Here is an 18,656-nt window from a genome sequence, read left to right on the forward strand (position 1 = left end):
ATATCATATTTCTCTTTTCTATCTTCAGTAATTCGATTCTTTCCCAGTTTATTTCATGTCCTGTTTCTTTAACATACTGATACAATGCATTGTTCTATCTTCTTAATCTGCCATGTTTCTATGGTCTTATTCTTTCTTCTAATCTCTCTTTTTCCCTATGTATTTCATATTACACTCTTTACAGGTAAGTGCATGTATTACCTTCCACTTCTTCTGTCTTTATCTCTTTTTCTTTCTTTGCTCTCTTGCTAAGTCTAAAATTCTCCTCCATCCTTTCTTACATGTTTTGACTCCTTGTTCACTCAGTAACGTCTTACGACACACTGCTTTATCACCTAAGCTCTCAATTCCAAACCATCTCCTCCTTTCTTTTTCTGCTTTTTCTTTCCTCCTGTCTCTTCTTCTTTTAAATCTTTTCTTCTGTGTCAATTTCCTATTAGTAATTCGTATACTTTTTCCATGTCCACTTTTCACCTTCCATCGTCACTATTCATCATTTCTATCCTTCTTTGCGTGTTCCTGATTAAGTTCCTCTTGAACCCTACATTACGACATTCCTTTTGTGGCAGTATATTACGTCACAGCATTCTCTTCTGTACCACCCTGTCCGGAATTTTCCACCGACTTTGTCTATCGTCATATTCATAAATTTATCTCATTCTCCTCTTCCAGTTCCAACTTTATTCCTTTTTCTTTATCCTTAATTCTTTTAACAGATTTCTCCTATTGCCTCCTAGTCCCCTTCCATATTCCAGGACAATCATCTATATATCCTCCCGTTGGGGAAATTATGTGACAAGCACTTAATTACAATTTTACATTTTGAACCTAATTAAATATTTACGGCTTTTACAGATAGATATAAAAAGTGAGGGAAAAACATGATTGGCTATTCAAAGTGTGTGGGCGTGACTTCCTTTCGCTTTCAGTGGATATTTATTATTATTTCTGGATTGATCGTAACGTGTATGAAGGCGATGCTACTTTGCTGAAACTGTTACACAAGTACTATTAATACATATTTGGTGCTTTGGTCAGGTTTGTTTTATTAATACTGTGGATATTTCCAGAGCTATAATGTACAATGTACGGGTGTATGTGTATGTTCCAGCATAATTCTGGATCGCTGGAGAAATTTTACCGAACTTGGTATACACATTACTCACAGTCTGAAAAAAAGAGTATTGTTGGGGTAAGACACCCCTTAGCACACCTCGGAGAGAATGGGAGACACCTATAGAAAAATATCAAGAAAGACCGATATTAGTGTCAAATACATAGTTTCGGGGTCCATGAGCTGATTGGTAAAGATTACCTGTCAGGTTATATCGGATCCCTACGTTCCTTCGTGAAATCCCTCACACACATCTTGCGGAGGTTTGAAATACATTTTTCAATCAAGCAGGTATGACTTCGAGTGTAATGTTCTAAACCGCACTCTGTACGTTGCGTTGTTTTTGAATTACAGCCCTCTGAAGTTCATTTTCCCACGCTTTCGGCACCTTATGTCCCCGAAACTATCCCTCACTGCCCAAAGTTCCAGTGGACTTTTTTGCTTGTTTCGGTGTCAGGAATCAGCTCCCGTAGTTTGTTTAAATAATGTCTTACCCCCCTGTATATATATATATATATGCGTGTTTGTGTGTGTGTGGTAGCGAGTGCATCAAAAATGTGTACAAACTTTGAACAGTCGTAGAATGTAATAGTTATCACGTACCTGGAACTGTTAATTCATCTCACGATTGAGTACATTTAAATTGAGTAACTCACGACCTGTCAACATAGGAAGAGAACTCGGTATACAAACTCCTAATTAAAAATAAGTGGACACATGTTTCAGCGTTTTTGAAAATTTTTGTTTTACGGAGGAGGCAGGAGTTCTATAATTCCTTTCTTCACATTGAAAGCTACGTTACTTGTTTCTTGTGATAGCATCACGGGGAAACAATTGAGTAGTTTGAAATGCTTTTTGAGAAAGAGTACCTACTTTGAGCTTTTCTTTTTTAATATTATCTTGATGAAAGGACATAATATATAAGGGAGAAAGGTGTTCAAAATCTTATGAAGGTTTTATATTTACATTTTCATTTATGGTATTTGCTTAACCGGTAAGTACTCGCACCCCTTTTGTGACACTACTACTCGCGCGGGGATCCAGTAGACCCCCAAATTGATATTTGTTTTATTACAATAAAAATATATATATTTTAATCATTAAGACAATGTAGCGTAACTCTAGACATGCTTTTAAAAGTATTTGCTGCAACCAGATTTTTTGAACTTGTTTTGAGACATTTTTTAATATTTTTTCATCAGGATTTCTGGCTAGCAACACAAAAGTTACCTGGTTAGGGGTCTATGAAAAACCCGCACGAGTACTTAAGAGTTAACCTAAGGGGGAGAGGAGGCTCAAATATATTCCGTGAAGCTAATTTCCGTCATGCAAAGAACACGCATACCAGATAGTCTAGAATAAAAAGTAATAAAAGTACACTCGCTTTGTTCCCGTAGTACGTATTAGCACAAAATAAATAACTAAATAATTTTTTTAAAAAAAATTCTCCGTGTCAATTAGTTACAAATCAAAAACTCTTCACTTGAAAAAAAAAAAAATCACAAATATACACCTATATCTTCTCAAAACTAACAGCAATCAGATCGCGAAACTCCGGAATTCTTGGGTATCTGGTAGAGTATATGACGTATAGTACAATTAACGTACGTTACAAAGGCCCTTTCATCTGTGGTTAACTTGTTCTAAACACTCACTAGTACTACCCATTTTCTTTCTATAGTAACAACCATTCGTTGCCATAAGAAAACCTTAACTTTTATAAATTGTATTTCGGACTTCCATTCCAATTATCACCAGTCGAGCAGGTCCGGATATCATGCTTGGAAGCAGATTCACAGCATTTAACAAACATAACAATAGTCATATAGATTCCAAATCTCAGTTCCAAAATATTAATGTTTATTTCAATTACTAGGATACAAGAACTATATTACAGCTATCTGCTTTTAAACGATCCGGATTATAGGATACACCAGTTATCTTAGCACCACTTTACTTCCTACAGCCAGTACATATATTATTTCAATTAATATCAAGACTTCGACGTATATACTTTATTCGTTTCTAACATTTTAATTCATTCCTTACTTTAAGACAGCGACATATTTGCACATGACTGCGGAGCTTTATAAAACAATGGCTAAGAATACACATCAGAAAGCACCGTAACATCCATCTCGTGTTAGTACATAAGCTGTATTATCAGCTTTCTAGATTCTGGAAACTCCATATTGTTTAATAAAATAGTTATTGTATACAATCTAAATTAATAATTTAACATTGGGAATTATCTGGGATACGAAAGTAGGCGGGGCTAAGCTCTTAGCAACTCATATTATGGTACACCTCAACGATATTCCACAAACACGTCTTACCGTTTATATTTATTTACTGCACAAAATAATATAATTTTCAATATTTTATGGCAGTTTGATTAAATAACACTTAAAAATTGTTTTAAATGTCAAATTAATTCGATTTTACATTTATCAACTTTCACTGTTTATTTTTGTATATTCATCAATCGATCAATAATAAGAAAAAGATAAAAATGCATGTATACAAAATTTAAAGCACTTTCCGCCCAGTGATTCATTTAGCATTCCAGAAAACTATAATTTATCGACTCATTTTAATAAAACTTGAGTTGAAAATTGATAACATTTTAAAATTAGTAACAGCAAATCTTAAAATGAAATGAACAAGTATTTACAATAAAATAAAACAATCAAATAATGACAATGTAGACCAAACAAATCAGATTTGTAGCGATCGTTTTCCAGATTGTTACACATCGTAAAATCAATTGGGAAACAAAAAGCAAATTGACAATTGGAAATGAGGATTTAAAAAAAAAAAAAAACAAATCCATTTCCAACATTTTAGTTCTTCAAAAAAGACATTTTAAAAAAGAAAACAATATCCACTTAATACAGCCGTTTTTTAGTTGTGGCTCCTGAACTAGAGGCACTATCCCAGTATCTGTCTGGCGTGTTTGGAGGGGAACTAAACAAATCTTCAGTCACACGACTGGCTCCAATTGTATTGAAATTTTTTTTTTCCTATTCTGAATTACATACAATTACCCACCTCCTTATTCCTCTACAAAATTGTGCATTTCCTTCTTTCTAGAAAGCAAAATATAAGCGCCAATGGTCCAAAATGTATCCCACGAACTAAAAAAAAACAGTTCAATCTCTCAATATTGCGAACAGAGACTTAGGCAAACATTGATGATGGCAGCATAACAAACGTGCAAGGAAACGGAACCCCGATAAAAAAAAAAAAAAAAAGTGCATCCCATGCTCTATCACAAAACCCACTTGACCGGAGCTGCGATCGAACCAGGAACCCGCGCTAGAAGTGACCCATCGCAATCACAACGGAATTCTGTAGTTTCATGTGTACAATAGAACAAGGATGCTTAAATGGTATCCAAAAAAATCCAATTCTGCAAAATAAATAAATAAAATAAAAATAAAACCAACTGGGAGCGGCTTCTTTAAAATAAAAACCTGAGTTTTTCACAACCCTGACACAAAGGTCGATCGGGGAGACCTGGCACAGCTAAAAGTGCTGAATCCTCAGTTGCAGCAGTGTACGGGAAATGTTTCAGCGTTCACCACAGACATCTTCAACACAAGGGTCACGTGAGAGTAGAGTAAGTCCTAGTAGTGTGCTACGCATACTGAAGGGAGGTAAGTTACGTGTGAACATTCCAGAGCTGTTGCAGTACCTAAGTGACGATTACCCAGATCGTATGATACAATTTTATGAATGGGTTATTGGGATGGTTACACGTGAACCGGGATTTATGGCCAGCATTGTCTGGTCGGATGAAGCACAATTCAAACTTAATGGAACTTAATAGGTATAACTGTGCACCCTGGGATAAAGATAATTCCCACATTATGTGTGGGACTCATTGGGCCTTTTCGTTTCGACGGCACTGAAACTGGAAATGCTTACTGATTCCATTTTCCCTGTCGATTGCGTAGTATACAGTAATGGAAAGTTTTATTATTAACAAGACAGCGCCCGCAGGATGGTGGCCCTCTGGACCTTTATTGCAGCTTCTCTTCGACTTGTGGCCTATACACTGTAATTTTGAACACTGAAATTCTACACACTGAAAACTTTTTCATTAATCTACAGGATTCGTCAGTGTCTATTTGCTGCGTAACACATAAGCAAGCGCTTTGTTTTCATGAATATATTTGTAAGGAACTCTCTTTTGAGTCGCTTGTATGTAGTCCGAGATCACCATTTAACACTAGAGTTGTGAAAAACCCAGCTTAAAAAAAAAAAAAAAAAAAAAAAAAAAGGCCAGTGGGTTTTATTGGGCTTTATTAAAACCATATTCCTACTTAATATACCATTTAAGCATATATATTCTACTGTACACATCAAACTATGGAATTTCTTTGTGGGACCGCGGTAGTTCACGTCTGGCGCGGGTGACTTGTTCCATCCCAGCTTCCGCCAAATGCGTTTTGTGGTGGACAAACATGGTGTGCATGGGTTTTCTCGGGGTTCTCCCGTTTACTACCTTTTGTAATGCCACCATTATTATCCATATCACAGTCTGCCTTAGCCCTGGAGCATAATCATGAGACATTGAACTAAACTTAGAAATAACAAATAATAATAATAATAATGGACAAGGAATCTGTGAAATCCCATATGCGTTTCGTGAGACACACACTGCGCCACTGACACTCGATTATATTTTTGATTTCTGGACAGAAAGGAGTATACAATTTTCTAGAGTAACAAAGAGGTGGATAATTTTATCTAATACAGAATAGCAATAAAATCCCCTCTTACACTTATGATTCAAATCCCTGAGCCAGTCGTCCTGCGTTTCACTTAAAACACGCCAGGCAAATACTGGGATAGTACCTCAAGTTCAGGAACCGGAGACAAAAAATGGCTTTATTGAATGAATTTTATTTCTGACAAAAATTTTTAACCCCCTTGTCCCTTAGGAAAGTTACCACCCCCTTCCCCTATGCCCTTCAAGGAAAGTTACATGATAATACCCGAGCTTGAGGTGCGTACTATGTTCTAAAACTCATTTCAAGCTATTCAACAATTTTCCGTGACAATCACAAACAACTGACATTAAATATAAAGAAAGAAATTATAGAAAACACTCTTTCTTCACTTAAAATTGAAATTTTGAAGAAAAAAAAACCGAAGTGAAGTATCCCCTTATTTTTAGTGAGGTATTTATATATAGAATTTCATCTTCCTAACTTGATGTGCTCACGAGATACTGTAATTTTGGCTGAAATTTTGAACCCCTTTTCCTTCCATTACGATGTGGCCTTTAATTAAGATAATAATAATGAACTGTTCCAAAATTCATTTCAAACCGTTCAACCGTTTCACCGTGATGCGATCACAAACAACAGACAACACCGCTTTCAATGTGAACAAAGGAAACATGAAAAATAAACCCATGTCCTTAAAACGAAAATTTTCGAAAACGCTGCAACCCATGTCCTTATTTTTAATGAGGAGCTTATATGCAAAGTTTCATCTTCCTACATTGGTGGGCTCGTAACACACTGTTTTTCATTAAAATAATAATAATAATAATAATTTTGAACTTCCTTTACTTCTCCTAGGATGCGCCTTGAATCAAAGTAATATAAAAATCCCAGCTCAGGATAGGTACTAACTACTGTATGTTTAAAAATTAATTTCAAACTGCTTAACCGTTTCCCCGTGTGATGCGATCAGAAAGAACAGATAACATCGCTTTGAAATTATAGAAAATGCTTCCCTTCCCCACTTAAAATCGAAACTCTCAAAAACACTAGGACTTACTTTTAATGGGAAGTTTTGGTATTCTGTCTAGTGGTAAATATATATAATTTCAAGCCAATTTTGAAACTAGACATACATTAAGAAGTACAAATAAATGAAGTTATTACAATCGTTTTAAGATTATTATTTCAATCCAAGTTTTCAAGTATACTTTTTTGAGGTTTTTTTGGGGGTTTTATTGAGGGTTTTACCCCTCCCCCCCCCCAAAAAAAAAACACTGGGGAATTTCGGGCTGGAGAAAATTCCAACAACCAGTTTAACACGCAAGACAGACATTCTGGAGCTTCTGCTCACATGAACTGCCACTGCTTTAACCAATTTTAGAATCCGTATAGTGCGTGACCGTTCTTGCCGGTGTGAAGGGCGGTCATTCACAATTCCAATCTCGATGAATCATTGAATAGTGCGACACAGAAACTTCTTGGAAATTTTCAACTCTTGGAACACTATGAAAATCGCACCTGCTGCCTTGCCTACCTTATGTAACATTATGGCAGCTACAACATGTTTGCAGTCACTCCATTTATCGTAAAAGCTATTACAAAACACTTGTTTCATATTTTGACTAGCAAATACTTGTGTCTCACATATGCCTGAGGAATGAACAGTTACATCAAACTTATATATATATATATATATATATATATATATATATATATATATATATATATATGTGTGTGTGTGTGTGTGTGTATGTATATGTATGTACCGGTACTTTAATATTTCAATTGCTTCTATTGCTGTACATTTTTTTAAATAGGTAAACATACGTTTTAAAAATCTGTTTTTAATGGAGAACAATAAACAATAAAAAATTGTTTCCCTCTTTTAAAAAATGGTACAGTTCGCGGCATACAAGTAGAAATCATTACAAAAGTCCTAAGTCCAAACCAATACCAAACTCTTGCCCTGTTTGCTTATGAATTCAGAAACACGCCTCGATCGAGTGCCTCCTTCTGGTATTCAATCCAACTAACCCCCCCCTCCTCCACCTCTCGTTGTCTAAAGCAGTGTGTGACGTAATATACTCTTTCCATTCACACGGGAAGAAAACAAACCAGGTTTACAAGGCTTATAGCTCTAAAAAGTCTCTTTCATTCGTTTGTTTTGAAATATCATTTCAGAACCTGAATTTAAAAAGTCACAAAATGTTTGCATAGCTTCATAAACCTTCTTATTTGCATTCTTTTCCTCCTTCAAAGAATATATACCACATCAAGGCAGGAAGATGCTCCCTGTGAAATTTATGGAAATTGTCACTCACGGCAGTAGGTTTTGTGCTTCTCAAAGTCTATAATCCGGGCGCAGAGCTCTAAAAAACTATTGACAGAAATGAGTTTATTCAATGATTAATTTCATTCTTTTTCCAGCAATTCCAAGCAAACGTCCTAGGTACGTCAATTGGCCAGGACAGGAGGGTGTAATTCCCCCCTCCCTTGAATTCCATAAACACACATTGTTTGATCAAGCGTATAGTAATACAAAAATAAAAAAGGGAAAATCTTATCGGCAGAGTCCCCTCCCCCCCCCACACACACACAGTCAAAACCTAAAACGACACACCTTTTAGTAACAAAGCTATAGAGTTAAGATAGCATATTGCCAGAGCGCTTACATTTGGTTTCAAGAGTCGGAGGTTTGATGTCAAGTTATGTTCTTTCATAGTGGACAACACTGAGAGAGAAAGATTCAAATATGGAGAGAGAGCGCGCGAGTGAGAGCGAGAGATGGTTCACATATGCAAGTTTCGAATTGGAGAAAGAAATGATCGAAATGATTGGACAGCATCCATATTATGACGAAAGCTGTGATTTTGTGAAAGAGAAGAAGGAAAGTTTGCAAACTGCGAGCATCACATCAAACAGTTGTTGAATTTAGGTGGAAAGCTCTTTTTAGAGCATCAGATAATTACGAAGGGAGGGAAAGATCTTAAAATCTGGGGAATTAAGATACTAAAACAATTTAGCTTCCGAGAAGGGTTTCGAACTACCAACCTTCTAGCTAGCGAACTATGACTTTATCAATCCAGCCACGGAGAACCTTACGCAATTATTCATATACGTTGCCTTTAGCTACGTCGAAAAACTATAGTACGGCCGCTACGTCTCTGGCTCTGACAGTTCTGCACGTGAACGAAACAATGTTGCCAATTTGTCCTTTATACACTATTTTCCTTGGCTTCGGTTTTGAAGAACTAGCCATTGTCACCAAATAACAACAGTTTTTAACAGCACAACCAAACACACACAAAGAAAAAAATGCAATAACCAAACACGATCTCAAAGTACTTTTCACTGAACTATGCACAAACAAAAGGAAGAATACGGAGCGGCAACAACGTCCGGTTTCCATGCCAGCGCGGTGACAGTTCGGTCACTCATTGGGCCTTATGGGGGTGTGTCAATGTAGTATCCACTCTCGCTTCTTTTTCGCATAGCTGTCAGAGCGAGAGATACAAGGTTTGTACTATAATAGAATGAATGAAATATTCCAAAAGTTGACTCGGCGGATGCGCCGCTTACATCCCTTTTAGCTTAGTTACAGGGTGCATAATGAACTTCCCGTTGTTCAGGAACACCTTTTAAGGCAGTAAAAGTTTGTTACTACTGTGTTAATTGAGTTATATTTGATAGAACCGTCTGTTAAAGTAGTAGAGATGCAAGGGCTCGGGGAAAAAACTGGCTTTTTTGAAAGAAAAAAAAAAAATCAGTTTTTTCTGCTTCGCCTTTTTGCTTGGGAAATTTTGGGCTTTTTTCAAATTGATAGAGCAGATTTTGTTTCGCTTCTCTATAACACAAAAAGTCATTTAATTAGTGGTTGACGCCGATAATAATATAAAACCTCGAAAATAAACCATGAATTTCGAAAAGATATTTTAAACAATTTTACTTCTCAACATATTTACATTATGAATTCCAAAGGATTAACCACTGTATATAATAAGATTTATTTTAACCTCCTATTTACAAAAGTAAGCAGGGTTGGCAAGAACCATGGTTGTTTTCGAAAATGCCAAAAACCCATTTTGGGAGGGGGGGGGAGAGTTTAAACTAGTTTTTTTTTTTTTTAACCAGGTCTTTTGGGTTTAGATATTTTGCTTATGCATTTATATTACATATTGACAGAAATAAGTTTGTTTCGCCTTGGTGTTATTATGCAACAACGGGGTTATGCTGGAAGAGGTCACATTAGCTTAATGAAGTCCGGTCAGTAAATTTTTTAAATTGAGAAACTCCCACCCTAGCCATCGGGAAAATTTCGTCATTACTTTAAATGTAAAACAATAACGGAAAAATCCTGTTATTGCTTTGCATGTAAAATTTAAAGGTCAAAGTATCATAATCAGTACGCTAAAACTGAGGTATTAAATTACAAATTTAGTACCGGTACGTAGATATCATTGAAAGTCCAATCCAAGCTAATGTTGGAAGCTACGTAGGCAATCGATAAATTTTGCCAATTTCTATCAATATATTTAAGCAACCTTGTCTTCTTTATAAAACAACAGGCATTCAGGCATGCAGAAATATACAATTTGGTTTCGTTTCGTATGATCAGGCTTAACATCCTTACGTAATACCGAGGTTATCAAGGAGAAGACTTTCGCTTAAAGTTACATCTGAACCGCTACTTTGTTTACGCATGAAAACGGTTGTGGTTCGACCGAGAATTGAACATGGGAAAACTTGATTAAAAGGTGAAAAGGAAATAAAATGGTTTGATGTGTGGAAATGTCACCATGAAGTTCACACGATTCGCATTTTCTGTTCTTTTTATTTTTTGGTTTAAACCAGTTGTTTATTTTTTTAAAAAAAAAGAAAGAAACAGCTGGTGTAATCCAGCCAACCCTAAAAGTAAATGCTTCTTTTAAAAAAATACACAAATAACTAGAAAAAATCTATGTAGTATTTTTACTTCAAAATATTCCATCCCCTCTTTTTGGAATAAAATAAAATAAAACATAAGAGAAATACTTAGATTTATATGATACACTTAAGGGCTGCACATCTAGAGCTTTTGGTTCTGTATATTCTTGAAATTGTACATTTTTATGTAACCACCCTCACGGTTTACTCAGTCCTGAAGTTTTCTGAATTTTTAACAAGAGGGATTCAACATATAAAGGGTGTCAGGCAAGAACATGGTAACCCACAATTTTACTATTTTAAGAAATTAGAGATTTTCTGCTGCACAATCCATTTTGAAAGTCGGAAAGCTGATTTTTCACATATGACTATATATGAAGGATTAAACGAAGCGGAATGCGTTGCTGTCTATCTGGTGCTACATAACTCAGCAATTGAAAATTTGTTTGTTACCATGTTCTTGGCTCACACCCTTCATATCATTACTGAACTCTCTCCACCCCACCACCACCATAAAAGAAGAACTACGGAATATATTTAAGTTAAGATAAATACTATATTTAAGTTAAGATAAATACAACTGCACAACATGACTGAGTGAAGCTTTTGCGCTTCTATCGGGAAGTCCAGGATTCAACCCAGCATTCGACCATTCTTACAAAGCTTTTCTTCATGCCATCTGTGAAGTAGAAATAGTGCGTGTACTGTGAGTTGGCCGACTTCCCTTCTTATAGTTTTTAAATCGTTATTATTAATAATTACCAGCCGTGACTGTTTTGCGAAGGTTAGGAGGTCGGTCTTTCCGACTGAAGCCCGTTCCCCAAAATTACGGAATGTCTAAAACAAACGAAATATCTATTAGTTATGCCTTTACTCATAAACTTTAAGCTCCCGTCAAATAAAAATTACGAATGTTTAGAAAAACTAAACATTAATAAGAAAAACCCCTCCCAAAATACTTTTCTAAATCCGCCACTGATTTTCAGTATAAAATGATCTTCAAGGTTGTGTCCGGAAGATTATCGCTAAATATATAAACGAAACGAAACATTAGTTATGCCTGTACTCATAAACGTCACGCTCCTCCCAAAGTACTTTTCTAAATCCGCTATTGATTATTTTTATAAATTAGTATTCAAGGTTGTATCCGGAGAATTATTGCTGCATCGTTGCAGAGCTACAGTATAACAGAAATGCGGAAGTACGATTTGACAGATATATTGAAAAACGTACGCTTTGAAGGAATATAGAAATGATATATAGAAAAACATAAGTTTAACTTTTCGCTAGAAGCTAGAGTACCGGTACTAAACTCTTAGAAACGAAGCACGGATGACAAACTAAAATGATCTAGAGAAGAAAAAAATGTCGATAACTCAAAAGTTAAAATAAAGTTAAATAGCCTCTAAAATTGCCCTCAAATACTAAATTCTTCATGTTAGCTTTAGTTCGTAACACATGTGCTCCATCCATCTTGATGGTGAATTTCAGAGCGAAACATGGCATTTAGGTCATGGAATTCTTATCTAACTATAGAATATACTATAAGAAAGGTATTTAAATAGAAAAATCATGAAAATGAAAAAAAAGGCAAAATTTCCAAAATTCTCGTTTTTTCCCCCCAAAACTGTTTTTTTATCTGAAAAAAACGATTGATTCAAAAAACCCGGCTTTTTTGCATCTCTATAAAGTATCGGTAGTGCCAAATAATCAGACGAAGGCCTAAATAATCTTTTCGAAGCACTAGTGGAAAATTAAATAAATAATCGTAACATGTTAGACTTTTGAAAAGGAAAAATTTACAAAAAAAAAAAAAAAGAAAAAAAAAAAAAGAAAAAAAATGCATAACATTGTCACTTGGGTGCGAACCTATAACCTATACAAAAATGAAAATAGCACGTTTTCGTGATTATGTGTTACGTGAATGGTTAGTGTAAAGAAATTCTATATGGATGGCCCTAGATTCGAATCGAGTCCCGACTATTCTTATTGTTTTTATCTTTTCTTTGCCCTTTTAGTTACGCTCATACTGTGCATTCCAAATAATCCTTTTTAAATTAAATGAAGTCACAGCTAGTTAAAGCCTAAATTATTTTCAAATATAAAATTTGTTATTACATGTTTTTCTATCACTTGCGACGTTTTCGACTTGGATATTAAATCTTGAAACCTTAATTTAACTCATTTCCCTACGTCATATAATGAAGTTTTGCACAGCAGCACCAGTCGGGCGGTAATACAATATTCCATTCTTACTGTAATATATTTATACATCTTTAGAAACTTTTGACTCTGCAAACAACGTACGATGCAACATGGATTTCTGGAGTAATTTCAAACGAATTTAGTATACGTGTAAATTACCATCTGATAAATATAATGTGGGTGGGGGTAAGACACACTTATTCCTAGGAGGGGAAGGGGTGACATGTAAAACTAATACAATACGAAAGATATTGGTATCTAAATTCATAGTTTTTGGGATGGAAGAGATGAATAGTGACGGGCAAATCGAATCGAAAGAATAACTTTTTAGTAATTCTATAGAGTTTGTGTTTCGTCACCTTGTTCGTGTTAAAACAATATTCAATATAAACGTTAGTTTTATTGTTTATTCATTGATTGGTATTGTTTCCCTCACTTCACTAAGAGTGTTTTTAACTCAAGTCAACAACACGTACTATGAGGGTGTGTTTTGTCTTGGTTGACAGTGCGTTGGTGACGTTATCACTCTTCTGTGATGATTAGTTTAAAGCATTGTAATTGGTTAGAGACGCACTGTTGTTATCTAGTTTGTTTGTGTGCCGTGGTAGTTGTGTGCGTTATTCGGTTACGGGACACGGTTAGCATGTGTTTTTTTTTTCTTTAAATTCTTGTCCGAGCTGGATGTTATAAGTCAGTGGGTCATTTTTTTAAACATTTTTGTTGTTTTACTTACAGGATGTATATGCTCAAGTACGTTATTTTGATATTGAAGTAGCAGTATTTTAATTGTTACTTCGGAAAGAAGATCGACGAAAATGAAATTAGGAAAAGTTACGTCATATCCGTGTAACAAACTCTTGCGTTGCGGCACTTGCAATGAGTTAGTTTCTTTTCTAAAAATTTCTTTACTTTCTACTTTTAATTTTCGCGATTTTCTTTCAGAAATATAATTAAATCATAACTGTTTCAGCATTCAAATAATTGCCTGAAATTATTTTAGCAAGATAACAGAGCGAACTTGACTCCATTACTTGGTTCAATTTAGACCATCAGCATAACTTGTTTCCGAAAAGCAATGTTACTACACAGGAACATGGTATGAGCAAAGCGGTAACAGTCTTGTCTAAACGTTCTGCCCAATACAACTCACTCATCTAACATAACTAGTGAGGTCACGAAGCCAGTAAAGCAATGATAAAGAGTAACTTCCTCTCCTCCTTGATTTAAGGTACATGGGAAATTGAAAATTAAAAAGAAAAAGGAGGAATACTTTGATCAGATAAGATTTTAGTTGAAAACCTCGATTACAGACAGGGTTAACAAAAACCATATTTTTTATTGAAAAAACAAAAAAAAAAAATTATTTTTGGTTTAAACCTTTTTTTTTTTTTTTTTTGGTTTATACCAGGTTCTTTCGATTTAAAAAATTTTCTCTATGTATTTATATTACATATGGACAGAAACAAGTTTGTTTCACCTTGGTATTATTATGCAACAACCAGACTATGATGGAAGAGGTCACCCGCTTCTCGTGTTACATCCTAGAGAAACTATCCTCCATTTGAACTCGAAACTGGGACTAATTGGCCATAAATGCGATACGTCTGCCGACTCACTCGCGAAGGACTCCTGATAAAAATACGTTGTACTAATCTTTACGTACTTGTCAATATAATTGTCAAGAGTCACTACAAAGGACAACTGTTGCACAAGTGAAACCATTATATAGAATTACATATGGACAATTTCAAAATACAGCAGAGCAGGGTTGGCTGGTTTAACCCTCCCCCCCCCCAAAAAAAAAGGGGACGAAAAATGCTTTAAATCGTGTGAACTTCATGGTGACGTTTCCACATATCAGACCATCTCCGCTAGTTTTATCTCCTTTTCACCTTTTATTCAAGGCATTCCATGTTCAATTCTCGGTCGCTTTGAAGTGTAAATCAATAGTGGTTGGGATCTCACTTTACGCGAGTCTTCTTGATAACCTCGGTATTACGTAAGGATGTTAAGCCTAAACATACGAAACGAAACCAAATTGTATATTTCTGCTTGCCTGAATGCCTGTTTTATAAAGAAGCCAAGGTTGCTTACATATATTGATAGAAATTGGCAAAATTTATCGGCTGCCTACGTAGCTTCAAACATTAGCTTGGACTGGATTTGTTTTAATTTTATTGAATGACGTCTACATACTAAATTTGTAATTTAATACCTCAGTTTTAGTATACTGATTATGATACGTTGACGTTAAAATTTTACATGCAAAGCAATAACGGGATGCTTTGCATTTAAAGTAGCAACAGGATTTTCCCAATGGCCAAGGCGGGAGTTTCCCGATTTATATATAATTCTGTACAGTGTTTTCACTGTGTAACTTTATCTTTTTGTCCTTCTGAAATTACTCTTAACAATTATATTAACAAGTATGTAAAGATTAGTACAACGTATTTTTATCAGGAGTCCTTCGTGAGTGAGTCGGCAGACCCATCGCATTTGTGGCCAATTAGTCCCCGTTTCGAGTTCAAATGGAGGACAGTTTCTCTTGGATGTAAGCCAAGGAGCGGTTTTGATTCCGCTTTAAGCTTATGTGACCCCTTCCAGCATAACCCTGTTGTTGCACAATAACATCAAGGTGAAACAAACTTATTTCTGTCCATATGTAATATAAATACATAGAGAAAATTATTTAGACCAAAAAAACTGGTTTAAACAATTTTTTTTTGTTTTCTTTTTAATAAAAACCATGGTTTTTGCCAACCCTGCTGCAGAGTACAGAAGAATTAATTTAGTCCAAGTTAAAGAAATACGACTTAATTTGCGTACCAGCAAGAAAAGTGAATAAAGATAAGAATTATTTCAATCCACTTTGGCTCTGACCCATTTATACATAAATACATAAAAAAGATAACTCTGATTTCAATAAATACCTCTCGTGATGTTTGTACGACCTCCCCCCACCCAAAAAAAAGTACGGGATTTCGATGTATTTTATCAATAGTAAACATTATTAAAGTGAAACAATATTTAGAATATCTTTGATTGCAATTGCATAACAACAATAACAAACTATAAGCTTGGTTTAAACCAGCCAACCCTGATTACAGATTTCACCACTATAAGAACTGAGTGACTATGATACACACAAGTAAAATGAAAACCACTAACAAAACTAAATTACATTAAACAGTATATATATATATATATATATATATATATATATATATATATATATATATATATATATATATATATATATATATATATACGTCTAGATTGAGTTTTCTCGGCTATTAGGTTAGATTAGCTCAGCTTTGTTAAATAGTTTACAACTGAAGAACTATTCATCCATGCAGACAATTTAACCTATAATAGAGAAGTACTATTTCGCAAAACTGCACAAATTTCCAAGTGTTAATAATTTATTATTACCACAATTATCTTTCCATCGCTGCCAGATCACGTGTCGCAAGTTTACAGGGTTCTGTCAATTAGGGTACCATGCTAATTCACCGTAATTATTATTGTAAGAATCATTGGGAAATTAAATAATGCACTTCAAAACGAACCCTTTCTCTGATTTACAACTGTCCTGTCGTTTTATACTATAACACATCTATTAAAAACGCATTCTCAGCTACATTATAGAATACCAGTCATCTAGAAGTTATTTACTATCTACATTTTACTGACCTATATTAATGAAATGAAATGAAATCTAAGTTTTACGTCCCACAGTTATGTCGGTTAGGCTAAAGGAGAAAGTAATGACGAGAAATGAATGACATGGTGGAATTAAGAAAGTGAGATAAAACGGGGAACCCCGAGGAAATCCACGCACATTCACTTTGTCCACCACAAAGTTCACTTGGCGCGACCTGGGATCGAACCAGTGATCTATATAAATCTGAACATTACTCTACATATTTCTGCATGAGAACCACCTTATCTCTAAGTTACCTATATTCAAAAATAAAAATAAATACGAACAAACCCTTGTACACTACGAAACCTGTAACATAAATCTACGATCAAAAAACTGAACTCTTGCTTTGCAATTGCTAACGAACGCTTCGCTAAATTGCCATTTTTGCTCTCTTCGAGTATCATACTGTCATATAATGTAACTGGTGAAAATAAAATTTGTTCCCACAGAGATTTCAGGAATTTACGTACTACGCAAACCACCCTTATAATCAAATTACAGAACTGACATTACAAATAAAATCTATATATGCTTCATTGTTTTCTATGACGGTAAGCATCTATTATAACGATGTTTATATACTTCTATATGTAAGAAGACTACTACTTCTCCCATACATAATCTTTCGCTCTTTTCTAATAATATTATGTTAGAAGTAGAACAATTTTTACATTTTTACAAGTATTAACTTTACAATACAATCTTCAAAAGATATCTACTTACGTTTACCACGCTCCTTCACTACATATCGCTTGTGCTAAACAATGTTAGTAATGCAAGAATTCTTCCATATCGATAAATACATAACAGTAAGTACCACAATACGATAAAACATTTACACTAAATTTACAACTACATTCGAGTATTTACAATTTTCACTACCACTGTAAGTTGACGGCCATGTTGCGACCATAGACTGAACAGCCACTAGACAGAACAGCTGGTGAAATATTGAGATTCCACAGAAGTTGCTACACTATCATAGACCAAAGAGGAGCATTATGATCTTCTACCAAACAGGCACTTTTCCAAACGGTTTGCGTCAAAACAATGCAAAGTTTGCGATTTAGGCTGCGACAGTTGCCAAAGCAGTTACAATAACTTTTTGCAGTTTTGCATTTCGTTGCTGTAAATTTTGCGAAGACTGGTACAAAATGACCCCCATGAACGTTATTCAGTAGCGGCTTGCACCAAAGCAAAGTATTTTTTTTTTTTTGGCTTGCGATAATCGCGGTAGAAATAAATAACTAGTTGTTGCGTTGTGCTCCGTTGTGATCCCACAATTTTGAGGAGATGTTTACAAAATATGCCTTGTAACAACCTCCACAAAATTTTTGGTATAGCAACACAATGTAAAATCTGCAGAAAACAATTGTGACTCCAATGGCGATTAGAGAAAGACAAAACGCAAATTTTACATTGCGTTGGCACAAGTGCATACGGAGATAGGCCCAATCTCCCGTTCCGGGCCTCATTCTGTAGCGGTTTAAAATGAAATTAAATCTTTAAGTTTTACGTTCCACGGTTATGCCTGCTAGGCTAAAGGAGACGGTGATGATGAGAAATGAATTCAAATGGTGGAATGAAGGATGTAGAAGGAAACGGGAGACCCGGAGAAAACACACACACACGGAGTTTGTCCACCACAAAGTTCTCTAGGCGCAAGCTGGAATCGAACCAATGTACCAGAGGTGAATGCTCTTTCACTGAGCCACTGCGGCCCTGTAGCTGTTTGAATCGATGTAAAATTAGTGTTTTAGTTTCTGACATTCGCAATAGTGATTACTATTGCTCATGGATATATTTGTGTTGTGATCCTCAAATCTTGCGAGGATCGAATCCCAACGAGGCCCTCGGTGTAGCATAAGAATAGAGCTCTCAAAATGAACAGAATGAACAGCTTAATATTATTATATCAGAATGAAAGACCAGTTTGTGCAGGGATACTATTCCGTAGAAGTTTTCCCAA

At 35.2% G+C, this 18,656-nt stretch overlaps 1 protein-coding gene across 7 annotated transcripts in view; it reads right to left on the bottom strand.

The window, feature by feature from the left end:
- LOC145688174 (uncharacterized) overlaps positions 1 to 17,698 on the bottom strand; it is a 296,608-nt gene extending 278,910 nt beyond the window's left edge. For 4 of the 7 annotated variants that reach the window (XM_081762026.1, XM_081762024.1, XM_081762020.1 and 1 more), the window contains exon 1: positions 17,411 to 17,623. The gene's annotated coding sequence lies outside the window, so the exon portion shown is untranslated. Of the gene's footprint in view, positions 1 to 17,410 lie in introns of all 7 variants that reach the window. The other 3 variants (XM_081762022.1, XM_081762021.1, XM_081762023.1) reach the window with 3 other exon arrangements.
- Positions 17,699 to 18,656: the final 958 nt, after the last annotated feature.

The sequence above is a fragment of the Thermobia domestica genome, chromosome 6, assembly GCF_964235325.1.
Source record: "Thermobia domestica chromosome 6, izTheDome1.hap1.1, whole genome shotgun sequence".
NCBI classification, from domain to species: Eukaryota; Metazoa; Arthropoda; class Insecta; order Zygentoma; family Lepismatidae; genus Thermobia; species Thermobia domestica.